This window comes from Trachypithecus francoisi, unplaced genomic scaffold, assembly GCF_009764315.1.
Source record: "Trachypithecus francoisi isolate TF-2019V2 unplaced genomic scaffold, Tfra_2.0 Lachesis_group16, whole genome shotgun sequence".
Taxonomy (NCBI): domain Eukaryota; kingdom Metazoa; phylum Chordata; class Mammalia; order Primates; family Cercopithecidae; genus Trachypithecus; species Trachypithecus francoisi.
In genome coordinates this window covers 49,695,615-49,707,786 of record NW_022681461.1, presented here as the reverse complement: position 1 = coordinate 49,707,786, position 12,172 = coordinate 49,695,615, and the positions used below count along the sequence as shown (strand labels likewise).

General features: G+C 38.2%; 1 protein-coding gene and 1 pseudogene across 4 annotated transcripts in view; one reads left to right on the top strand and one right to left on the bottom strand.

Annotated features, from left to right (window-relative positions):
- SLC24A2 (solute carrier family 24 member 2) overlaps positions 1 to 12,172 on the top strand; it is a 303,081-nt gene that overhangs the window by 168,073 nt on the left and 122,836 nt on the right. The gene's annotated exons all lie outside the window — the stretch shown is intronic.
- On the bottom strand, positions 10,124 to 11,519 carry LOC117098629 (annotated as a pseudogene). The gene has a single exon (XR_004443498.1). The product of XR_004443498.1 is annotated as a transmembrane protein 230-like (transcript).

Sequence of the window (12,172 nt, the reverse complement as noted above, 5' to 3'; positions counted from 1 at the left end):
GGAGGAGAATTGCTTGAACCCAGGAGGTGGAGATTGTGGTGAGCTGAAATTGCACCATTGCATTCCAGCCTGGGCAACAAGAGCAAAACTCTGTCTCAAAAAAAAAGAAAAAAGAAAAAAAATGAGGCTGTGGTTTCAAGTTAGATTGCCTGCATTTCAGTCCCAGTACCTCATATACCTGTATTGCTGTGGACGAGTTAGTTAACCTCACTCAGCCTTTTACCCCGATCTTTAAAATGGATATATTTGCATCCATTGAGGTACAGATAAATAAATAAATATATGGCATAATACCAGTGGGAAAACCATAGGCAAAAAATGGACCTTGACATAAAATTATAAAACATCTAGGAAAAAAAATTAGAAAATCTTCAGCACCGAACACTAGGAGTGTTCACTAAGTTCACTAAGTTCTTCACTACTACAGGAGTTCTTAGACTTGCTACCTAAAACTGATCCATAAAAGGAAAATTTGATGAAATTTAACCTCATCAAAATTAAAAACTTTTGCTCTGTCAAAAACCATTTTTAGAGAGTGAAAGTACACGTTAAAGACGGGGAAAATATTTGCAGACCACATATCTGACAAAGGACTTGTATCTAGAATATACAAGGAACTCACAAAATGTAACATTAAAGAAGCAAACAATCCAATTAGAAAATGGGAAAATATATGCACAAACATTTCACTGAAGAGATACACAAATGGCAAATAAGCACACGAAAAGATGTTCAACATCATAAGCCATTACAGAAATTCATGCTAATACTACAATAAAGTTGATCACCTGTAACCCCAGCGATTTAGTAGGCCAAGGTGGGAGCATTACTTGAGCCCAGGAGTTCAAGACCAGCCTGGGCAACATAGTGAGATGCTGTCTTTACAAAAATAAAAATGAAAATAAATATCTATGATGCCACAATGAGATATCACTGCACCTTTAGAATGAATAAAATTTCAAAATGGTGATAATATCAAATGCTGCTAGAAAGCAGAAAGACTTCATCACGCACACATTGCTGGTAAGAATGTAAAATGCTATAGCACTCTGGAAAATAGTTGAACAGTTTTTTAAAACAAAACATGGTCTTACTGTATGATCCAGCAATTGTACTCTTGGGCATATAAGATTGGACATGTTTACACAGAAACTTGTACATGAATGTTCATAGCAGCTTTCATGACAATAGCCCAAAACGGTAAACTATCCAAATGCCTTTCAACATGCAGGTCATTAAACTATGGTATATCCATACCTTGAAATATTACTAAATAAAAAGGAACAAACTGTTGATACATACAATAATTTAGACCCTAAGGAAATTATACTAAATGGAAAAAGCAAACCTGAAAAGTATACATATGACATTACTCCATTTATGTAACATTTATGAAATTATAGAAATTAGTAACAGATTAGTAGTTACCAGGGATTAGCAGGCAGGGGTGGGAATGGGTGTAGACAAGGGTGGCACAAGAGAGTCTTGTGATGATGTTATAGTTAATTATCTTGATTGCAGTGGTGGTTACATGAAGCTACACATATAATTAAACTTTTTTTTTAATTTTTTTAAATTATACTTTAAGTTCTAGGGTACATGTGCATAACGTGCAGGTTTGTTACATATGTATACTTGTGCCATGTTGGTGTGCTGCACCCATCAACTCGTCAGCACCCATCAATTCATCATCTATATCAGGTATAACTCCCAATGCAATCACTCCCCCCTCCCCCCTCCCCATGATAGGCCCCGGTGTGTGATGTTCCCCTTCCCGAGTCCGAGTGTTCTCATTGTTCAGTTCCCACCTATGAGTGAGAACATGCAGTGTTTGGTTTTCTGTTCTTGTGATAGTTTGCTAAGAATGATGGTTTCCAGCTGCATCCATGTCCCTACAAAGGACGCAAACTCATCCTTTTTTATGGCTGCATAGTATTCCATGGTGTATATGTGTCACATTTTCTTAATCCAGTCTGTCACTGATGGACATTTGGGTTGATTCCAAGTCTTTGCTATTGTGAATAGTGCCGCAATAAACATACGTGTGCATGTGTCTTTATAGCAGCATGATTTATAATCCTTTGGGTATATACCCAGTAGTGGGATGGCTGGGTCATATGGTACATCTAGTTCTAGATCCTTGAGGAATCACCATACTGTTTTCCATAATGGTTGAACTAGTTTACAATCCCACCAACAGTGTAAAAGTGTTCCTATTTCTCCACATTCTCTCCAGCACCTGTTGTTTCCTGACTTTTTAATGATTGCCATTCTAACTGGTGTGAGATGGTATCTCATTGTGGTTTTGATTTGCATTTCTCTGATGGCGAGTGATGATGAGCATTTTTTCATGTGTCTGTTGGCTGTATGAATGTCTTCTTTTGAGAAATGTCTGTTCATATCCTTTGCCCACTTTTTGATGGGGTTGTTTGTTTTTTTCTTGTATATTTGTTTGAGTTCTTTGTAGATTCTGGATATTAGCCCTTTGTCAGATGAATAGATTGCAAAAAATGTTCTCCCATTCTGTAGGTTGCCTGTTCACTCTGATGGTAGTTTCTTTTGCTGTGCAGAAGCTCTTTAGTTTAATTAGATCCCATTTGTCAATTATGGCTTTTGTTGCCATTGTTTTTGGTGTTTTAGACATGAAGTCCTTGCCCATGCCTATGACCTGAGTGGTATGAACTACACACACACTATGCACAAGCACAAATAGGTGCACATGTAACTGGTGAAATCTGAATGAGTTCCATAGATTGTACCAATGACAACTTCCTAGTTTTAATATTGTACTATAGTTGTGCAAGATGTTATCACTGGAGGAGGTTGGGTAAAGGGTGTATGGGACCACCCTATACATTTTTTTTACAACTACGTGTGAATCTATAATTATTTACAAATAAAAAGTTATTTAAAATGTTTGCTAATAATACCTGCCATAATCCCACCTGGGATTATGAATGAGCATTTAGCCCAGTATTTCAACTGTAGTTAGTGCTTGATAAAGGTCAGCAAAGATTTTATATATTAACTGCTGCTGTTGCTACTTAATTGGAAGAATGTGTCTTGGAAATGAGATTCAGGTTAGAATATACAATCCATGAAAGCAAGGATTTGGGCTATTTTGGTCACTGTTTTATCCCTGCACCTAGAAAAACATAGCACATATAAGATGCTCATTAAACATGTGATGAAGAATGAATAGGTGATTTTTTAAATGCCATGAAGGAGGGTATTTGGCAAATGGAGCAAGAGGGAATAACATGGTAATATCCCAGCTGAGCACAGATAAAATGACAATTTGCCTGGACTCCCTATGAGAGCAAAGGATGGCAGATGGGGATGAAGGGAGTGAGCTGAGATGTTGAGGATAAGTTTGAATCTTAATTTGACTCACTCTACCCTAAACTGCATCAACCCCAGGGACAACTGAGAGGGTAACTGTCCTCATGTCAAGCCCCACTAATGGGACTCCTAGTCCTTACCATGTACTCTGTTTTCCAGGGTGGCCAGGTGTATCATGGTCAACACCCAGTGGAACTATTTCTTACTGCCACGTTCTCCACTTCACTGCGTGGTGGGCCTATTCCATTCAACCCTTTCACCAGCCAAAACAGAGGACTCCTACTGCACTCACCTCAGCCATTAGTAGTACAGGGCCAATTGGACCACCAAGAAAGACTAGCTCTCTCAGGTTAAAGGACCGATACAACAGTGTCTGGGCACAGGGTCCCAGGGACGAAGCCAGAGAATTTTTTAATGACGCCACCCACTTTGTATTAGTCAAATAGTTTCCGCTGACCCTGCTGTAGGCCCCAACACAGGACCCAGTCACCTCAACTCTTTTGTGCCTCATGGTGAGTTTCCTGCATGTTTGAGAATCCTCCTTCCTTTCAAAGCTCTAGTCTCACCACTTGTAATCAGCAATCAAAACTTCTATATTTGCAGAGCATCTGTGGGGTGGCAGCACACTGGTGGGCAAAATAGGAAGTATAAAGATGTATAATATGTAAAACCCCCTCACTCAAGGAGCTTACAAGTCCAACGAAGCAGGCAAAATGGCAAACACAAGCAATCGGGAGCATTGTGAAATGATGACTTTAAGTAACACAGGAGTTCAAACAGGGAAGGTTTGATATTGTTGCATTTCCACAGGAATGAGGAAACAGTAGCCTGGTCAGAGCACACATCCCAGATACCTGGGAGGAGACTGATTCAAGAAGCAGTGGGTCACTCGCAGTATCAAATGCCAAGAGGAAAGTGAGACAATTCAGTGTTGGGCTGAGAAGAAGCTATTTACCTCCAGCCTCATTATGGATGAGCATATGGGCTCATTAAAAATATATAAGATCTGATTTAACTTATTTATTATTAAAGATGCATTTACTGAGCATCGGGCACCACTATGCTAGGTACTGTGGAATAATATCAAATGAAATAGACATGGTCTCTGCCCTCAGAAGAGTGCTCAATAGTGAAAAAGAGAGAGATGAGACAAATAATATAAAAGAATGAACAAGGGAGGAAGTGGGGAGGAGGGGACACACAGTGGGAATGGAATGCGGAAGTAGCCAGGCAGTGCTTGAAATGAACTTGCTGCGTTCCACTTTTATAACTCATCTTCGTGACATGAATGAATTTAGCTTCCTCTTGGCCTCTCTTGAGAAAGAAGAGCAGATCAAGGAGTGAGCCTGGTTCTCATTATCAGTGCATTTTCAACGGAAAATGATATATGCTTGATATTTGTTCCCTTTATTTTTCCCCAAGTTTACTTAGATTTGCATTTATATCATTAAATATTTAAATTGGGTTTATATGATGTTTTGCTTCCTGGAAATTCCAAAGCTAAATTCAGCAAATCTGGCGTCTATATTTTTCTACCTATATGGAAATTGTGCTAGGGTCCTTTTGGAATCAGGTACTGATACAGTATCATTGAAATTTCTGAGATTAGAAGTTAAACGGGGTGAAGAATTCATCTGCTATGTTAATGAGACTGCACAGTTTGTAGCTAGAATACTATAAATATGAAAGTTATATGTATCAAAATCACTATATTACATTCAAATTGAGGGTTTTGTTCTCTTTGAGATTCAGGGTTTCTTATTTTTTAAAAAATCTCATCTTTTTTTAAAATGAAAGATTAGCAAAAAAAAATTCTTACCGTTAATATTATCTAAAATTAAATTACACCTTCAATTATATCAGTTTTAAAATGCATTTTAAATATCTAATGCCCTTCACTCAATGAATTCTATTAATATATGTGTTGTTTATAGTTTTATAGACACAAGCTTGTTCTTTATACTTTTATAGTCTTTGCCAGCTTCTCTCCAAACAAGAATAGATGCTAAATCTAGAATTAATAAATGTGTGATAAAGTGTGATTACAAAAGTAATGATTAGGCCACAGGTAATCCTCTTAAGTATATTCTTAAATGTACCACTTAATTTTAAGTGATCGAATAATGAGTACCTATCCTTTCTATCTAGTTAATTTAATGATATAACATATTTATGCTGAAATACAGGTTCCATAAGGACAGATTTTTGTCAAGTTTGGACCACACCTAAATCCTAGGAACCTAAAAGAATCCTTGGCCGTATATAAGTGTGCAATAAATATTATCAAATAATTACTGTTAAATGAATGAATGAATTTTCTTTATTCAAAATTTGCCATTCACACTGTCTCACTGAAGTTTTAAATACCAAGAGTGATTATTTTCATTTTTTGGGCTTGTTCTTTCCCTGAAACAAAGAAATAGCACTAGTTCCTTGAAGTGTCAGAAATAAAGACTGAGCCCAACCGAACTTCCAAATAAACTAAATATAGAATAACGTATCACGACTGCAGTGATAACGGAGACCACTAGGGAGCCCCTTTTTTTCCCACCTATTACTGAGCTATCAACTCCTTAATACAAGTCAACTTGATATATGGAGCAACTCATTTGCAGTTTTACTTAAATCTGTGCCGTTCTGAAGGCATAAAAAGTGCCTCTGTGACCTTCAAGAGACAGAAATAATAATAGTAAATCATGACAATAGTAACTGAGTCTAAATAATGATGCTGGAAGAGACAAAATAGCCTCTGTAACTTTCTCTACTCCCAGATACTAGCTTTTTGTACAAAATGAACACAAATAAAAGCTTTCATTCTAAATTCACAACAATCACTTGCCACTATTTTCTCACCTCCATTGGAAGTCAGAGCTCATAAACAGTTCTTAATGTACGTGAACTATTTTTTACTGTATTTGAAGTTGTATTGTCTGCAGCTTCCTCACAGGTTACAGCAAGGAAAATGCCACTTTCTCATTTCCCCAACACTTAGGAAGGCTCTGGAGCCCAACTGTCTGAGTTCGTGTCTTAGCTCTGCCACTTGCTGGCTGTGTGGCCTTGGACAAATTGTCCCAACTCCATCAGCCTTAGGGTCCTCCTGTGTTAAAAGGGGGAGTATGTGTTTATAATACCTATAATTGTGAGGATTCGATGAGATATTATATATATATATATATATATATATATATATAAAACACTTGGCACACATTATTACTGAAATCTGCCTCATTTGCTACAAAGTATTCTGTAGTTTGTTCCACACCAGCATTTGATGGACCTTTTTAAAAAATCACATCTTCCAAGCTTGCCCAACCCGCAGCTCGCAGGGCACAAGTGGCCCAGGACAGCTTTGAATGTAGTCCAACACAAATTCTTAAACTTTCTTAAAACATTTGAGTTTTTTGTTTGTTTGTTTGTTTTAGTTCATCAGCTGTCGTTAGTATTAGTGTATTTTATGTGTGGCCCAAGATAGTTCTTCTTCCAGTGTGGCTCAGGGAAGCGAAATGGTTGAACACCTTCTGTCTTAGACACGTTCCTTAAAAGAAGTAAGGCAACCAAGACTTAATAGATGAATGCATATTGCGTTCTTTACTAGTCAAAGGAAATTTGTGTGACTAATGCCAGAACACCACTAGCAGATTGTGTTTGATTGGCATATCAAAATTGTTCATTAGCAATTGTGAGAATTGCTAAAATGGTACAACAAAGTAAATTAGGAACATCTGGATATTTCAGAGGAAGGCAAGAGATAGCAGTGGTAGTTGGGTTGTTAATTCCTAAATTAAGTGAATTAACACTGGTGCTTAGTATCCTAAGTACAGAAATAGCCTGAGGCCCTTCTTGCCTCTCTTTCTCCATTTGTAAGATAAGGATTACTGTCTTCTATGTACATACTTAATAAGAAAGATTAATTAGTCCTTTAAGAGGTAGACTTAAATAATCACCATTACTATTAATTTAGCCAGTGGCACAAGCAGCTGAGGAGCTCTGGTAACTGACACAGAAGCACACAGTTCTGTTCTGCCTGGGTGCTCTCACTCACCAAGGCCTCTTAATTGCATTTTAAGTAGCCACAGTTAGGGACCATGGAAGGCACAGAGGTGAATCCTGTCCTCAAGGATCTTACAACTTCCAGTATTAGGGAGGTTAACTGAAGGAGTTGGGTAAAATATATTCATACATTCCATATAGCTTATCAATTCTGTGAGAAGCATTGAAAGAATTCATTTTTAAAAGTTTGTGCTAGTGTTTCAGTGGGGTGCACAAGATAATTATTTGGGATGCAAGAAAAAAATATTAAGACTTCTATTTGTTATCTTTTTTAAAAGAGGGAAGAAATTAGTCCATGTTTATATAATGGTTGACAGTAGCACACAGATACATAAGTAGATAGTCTGGGAACAGTGGCTCACACCTATAATCTCAGCACTTTGGGAGGCTCAGGTGGGAGGATCACTTGAGGCTAGGAGTTCGAGAACAGTCTGGGCAATATAGCAAGACCCTGGCCTCTAAAAAATCTTTTTTTCTTTCGTAATTATCTGGGCATCATAGTGCTTTCCTATAGTCCCAACTACTTGGGAGGCTGAGGCAGGAGGATTGCTTGAGCCCAGGAGTTTCAGGTTGCAGGAAGCTATGGTCACACCACTGCACTCCAGCCTGGGCAACAACAGAGCAAGACTCTATCTGATAATGGTATATGATCAAGAAATTTTGGAGATTCCAATTACAATTGTGTAGATTTAACTTGTCAGTTAAATTCTGCTTCGTGAAGTCACCCTGGCGCACTTGCCTTACTGAGTATTCCATATTCCAAATTGTTCTTTAAGTGTCTCTAAACAGTTTTTCTTCTGCTCCTTCCATATTGGTGAAGATATCTATTCTTCTCAAACTTTTTTCTACTATCTCAAATATTTCATGATCATGAAGATTATTCAAACAAATCATCAAAAGGCTTTGCTTCCACAATGTGAGCTTTCATTACCATACTTCTTACTTAGATCATTTCTACCCCTTCTGTCCATCCCAGTGTATTTCCTTAAACTGGATTGTAAAGTGGGTACTCCTGCACCCTGGGCTGTCCTCATCAGCACTTCATTGTTCTCTGAGATTCCTTCTCTGCAGAAGGGCCATGATTGTGGGATAATTGCCCAGCAACCAGTCAAAGTAATTTGAATTTAAATATTTATTTCTTTCTTTAGGAATTGATTTAATCTCCCCTCTCTTAATGTTTTAGGGAATATGTTAAGACACAGTAAAAGAAGGGAGAAAGAGATGAGTTTCCATCTGACTAAGAGGTAGTAGGGTGCCTTGCCTTTTACATTGCAGATTTGAGGCCTTTGTACCTTGTATCTAGTCTTCCCAATAGGCTTTGAGGTTTTTTCATCTTTAACAAGGAGAGACATTTTGAATGTTTTTATTTATTACCATGGTGTATTGAAAGAAAAAGGAAACATCATTTTACACTTTCATGTTAATTTTTTAAATGAAAATCAGTCATTCAAATCATTCCTCACCAAATCTTTCTGAATTCTAAGACATTAAAATTCATATCCATTGGAATATTGGATTCATATTTTGATCATGGACATATTTGTTTCCAATTATATTTTTGACAAAATAATTATATGTTTAAGTTTATTTCTATAGACTTTATAATGCTTCCAGGTCCTTGGCATAATGCATTGTAAGCACATTTTGCAGGACTTGGTGGAATGTTAAAGTGGTGGAAGTTTATGGCTGTTACTTAGCTTTTGCAATAAATTCCTTATTGTTCCCCTGTATCTGATGCCACATCATTGACCAAAAAAAAACATCCATTAGTTTACACACTTGTATTTTGGCCTATGAAGTCTTCATGGTGACCCATTTGATCATGTGATTTGTAAGTAGATAATTACCAGAGTGAACCATGGACTTGTTAGTATCCTGTTACTGAGTGGCACTGAGGCAGCTGGACTACAGCATTGGCCTAATTTTTATGTGTGTGAAGTGGGACTGGGGGCCTGTATGTGGTGAAAGGCTATATACAAAGTTCCATCAAAACTACACTTTATAGTCAGCAAAATCATTTCTGGCTTTCAAGGATCAAAGGAAGAAAGAAGATTTAAGGATGCTGGACTGATTTATAGTGTCAAAATACTATCTAAATGGGCTATGCATTTTATTATCTGGGGTGGAAGCATAAATGGACAATTTCAAAACACCTATCAAATAAGTAGCAAAATTCCTATATAGAAATGGGATTTCTGGCAGGGCACGGTGGCTCACACCGGTAATCCCAGCATTTTGGGAGGCCAAGGCAGGTGGATAACCTGAGGTCGGGAGGCCAAGACCAGCCTGGCCAACATAGTGAAACCCTGTCTCTACTAAGAATACAAAAATTAGCTGCGCATGGTGGTGGGCGCCTATAATCCCAGCTACTTAGGAAGCTGAGGCAGGAGAATTGTTTGAACCCAGAAGGCGGAGTTGCAGTGAGCTGAGATCATGCCATTGCACTCCAACCTGGGCAACAAGAGCAAAACCCCATCTCAAAGAAAAAAAAAGGAATTTCCACCAGGAAGGACAATAGAGATTAAAGACATCTTTCAGTTGCTCAATTTAAGTGCAATCACCATATGACTAATTTGAGTCATTGAGAAGGGGGCCAGTTTAAATGAATAAAGGTTTGAATTACAGAATATTTTCTTGTAAGTAGAAGATGGCCTGACAAAAGTCTTGCTTTCATGAATGGAGAGGGGAGTCTGCGTTGGCACACCAAAACTCTAACCTGAGACCTTCAGGATGAAGTTTATGAATTTTTTTTTTTTTTTGGATTTCAACATTTTAATTTCTCTGGAATATAAGTCACTTTTTGCAAGCTAAAAAATAGAATCAAACTAAGGTGATCTAGTCCTATAGACATCCAGGCTGATCCTTGGAATCATGAGCAGAATGATGACATAATACAAGGTGCTAGCAATAGGGTTATAAACTCTAAATAATAACCACTTATCTACTGTTTCATTAGGAAACAGTCAAAAGTCCAGCCATTAAAGGAATAATCTAGAGAACATTTTGATTTACTAGGGACAAAATGATCCAAATTATATGCTGTCCAATCTACTCGTGAACTGGATCAGAATGGGCCAAGGGCTGTTAAACAGAGAAAGTATTTACATTTTGAAAACTTGCTCCACAGGATAAAAAATTCCTGGTTGCTGTCAATAAGAAAGTAAGTAAAAAAAAATTACAGATGAACTCACTGATCTTTGATTTTACTAAGGCCTTCCACTGGAACATGAAGGTAGGGATAAGTGTAGAGGATAATATACTCAGATATTTTTTAAATAAATTACTTAGTGATAAGAAATTAGCCATACTACATTCTTCCATTTGCTACAAGAACAAATTGGCAATGAAGACTATTTAAAAGAAATGCTCAGCTCTACAGAGGGTGGTGGCAGGCAATACTTTTCCATTACAGAATAACCTCTATTCTTCCATGATACATATTCCTGTGGAAAAACTTGTCAGGAGCTCTTGCCAAGGCAAAGGGATGAAAAACCAAGCATGTCCTAATTAGCTACTGTAGGTTCAGTTAACATCTTTGGGAAGGACCCGTAAAATCTGGCCATTATTTTCTTAAACGTCTGCAAGCTGCAGAATTCCTTAGTCCTTAGCTATAGTTTCTGCTAGGTATCTTAAAGCTGGGACAGTTCCACTGTGACTGTTCTCCTCAGCTATTAGGTGGGTGCTAGTCATCAAAGTCTGGAATGTCATCATAGGAGTAACCACGGTAGCCTTTGGATGCGTAGTAAGTGATGTGCAGGTGGTTAAATCCGGGTAGGAACACCAGAATGCCAGGATCAGGACTGGAACGGCCGGTCTGCCCCCCACTTTGCTGATGTGGCCTGACAGCAGGAGGGAGCTTATAATAATGAGAAAGGCGCCAATCAAAAACAGCACAGTGGCAAGTGCGATGGCCTTATAAGGGATCTTAGGAGGAGTTTTATTAAACTGAAGGTCAATGTAGCCGTCGTCTGTGCTGGAGAGCCTTGAATATTTCACTTTACTACTGGGGATTCCAGTGGCCAGGTTGGTATGGGACAGCATCATAACACGTTGACACAGCAGAGCGGCGCGCCAGGCCGCCCGCACACCCAGAGCTCACCCACGGTTGGCAGTGCCCGAGGTCGCATGGGACGGCCCGCTTAAGTGCCCAGTTTATTCTTTTAAACAATCCTCGAAGAACTGCTGTGGGTGTGCTATGGATTGGCTTAACATATTTTTTTCTACAGCTATAGGAAATTTATTTCAATGTATTCATTAAATTTGTTTATAGGAATTTGTTAAGCCAATCCATAGCATGCTGACCACCAGGAATTGGGCTTTCATATTAATACAGCCCAAATGAGTGGTATTTTGGTGTGTTTAAAATTAAGGGGGTTAAAAAGCAAAATACATCATAAGAATGCCAAGATTAATCCTTAAAGTCACGTTAGTCTTCTTTTGAAGAAGTTGTCTTCTGTAACATCCCATGGGTTAGAATAAACTTGCCATATATTTAATGGCCCTGAAAATACATTCACAACACTAGGCCAACCCAAAACCCACTGGCTATACATATGAAAATCATTTCTTTGTCACCTTCACTAGTTACTTCCCGTGTAATTAAACCCCTTTAAAACTGAATTTGTAACATAATCAGCTGCATATTGCCAGGACTGCGAGGCTGCTTCAAGATGCAATTAGAGCAAGGCTAAGTCAGGTGAACCTCGAATTATCAGTAGATGTGGGTGAGCCCCTAGAAATGGGCAGTTACCATCATATATCACGCTTCTTATCTCTTTTG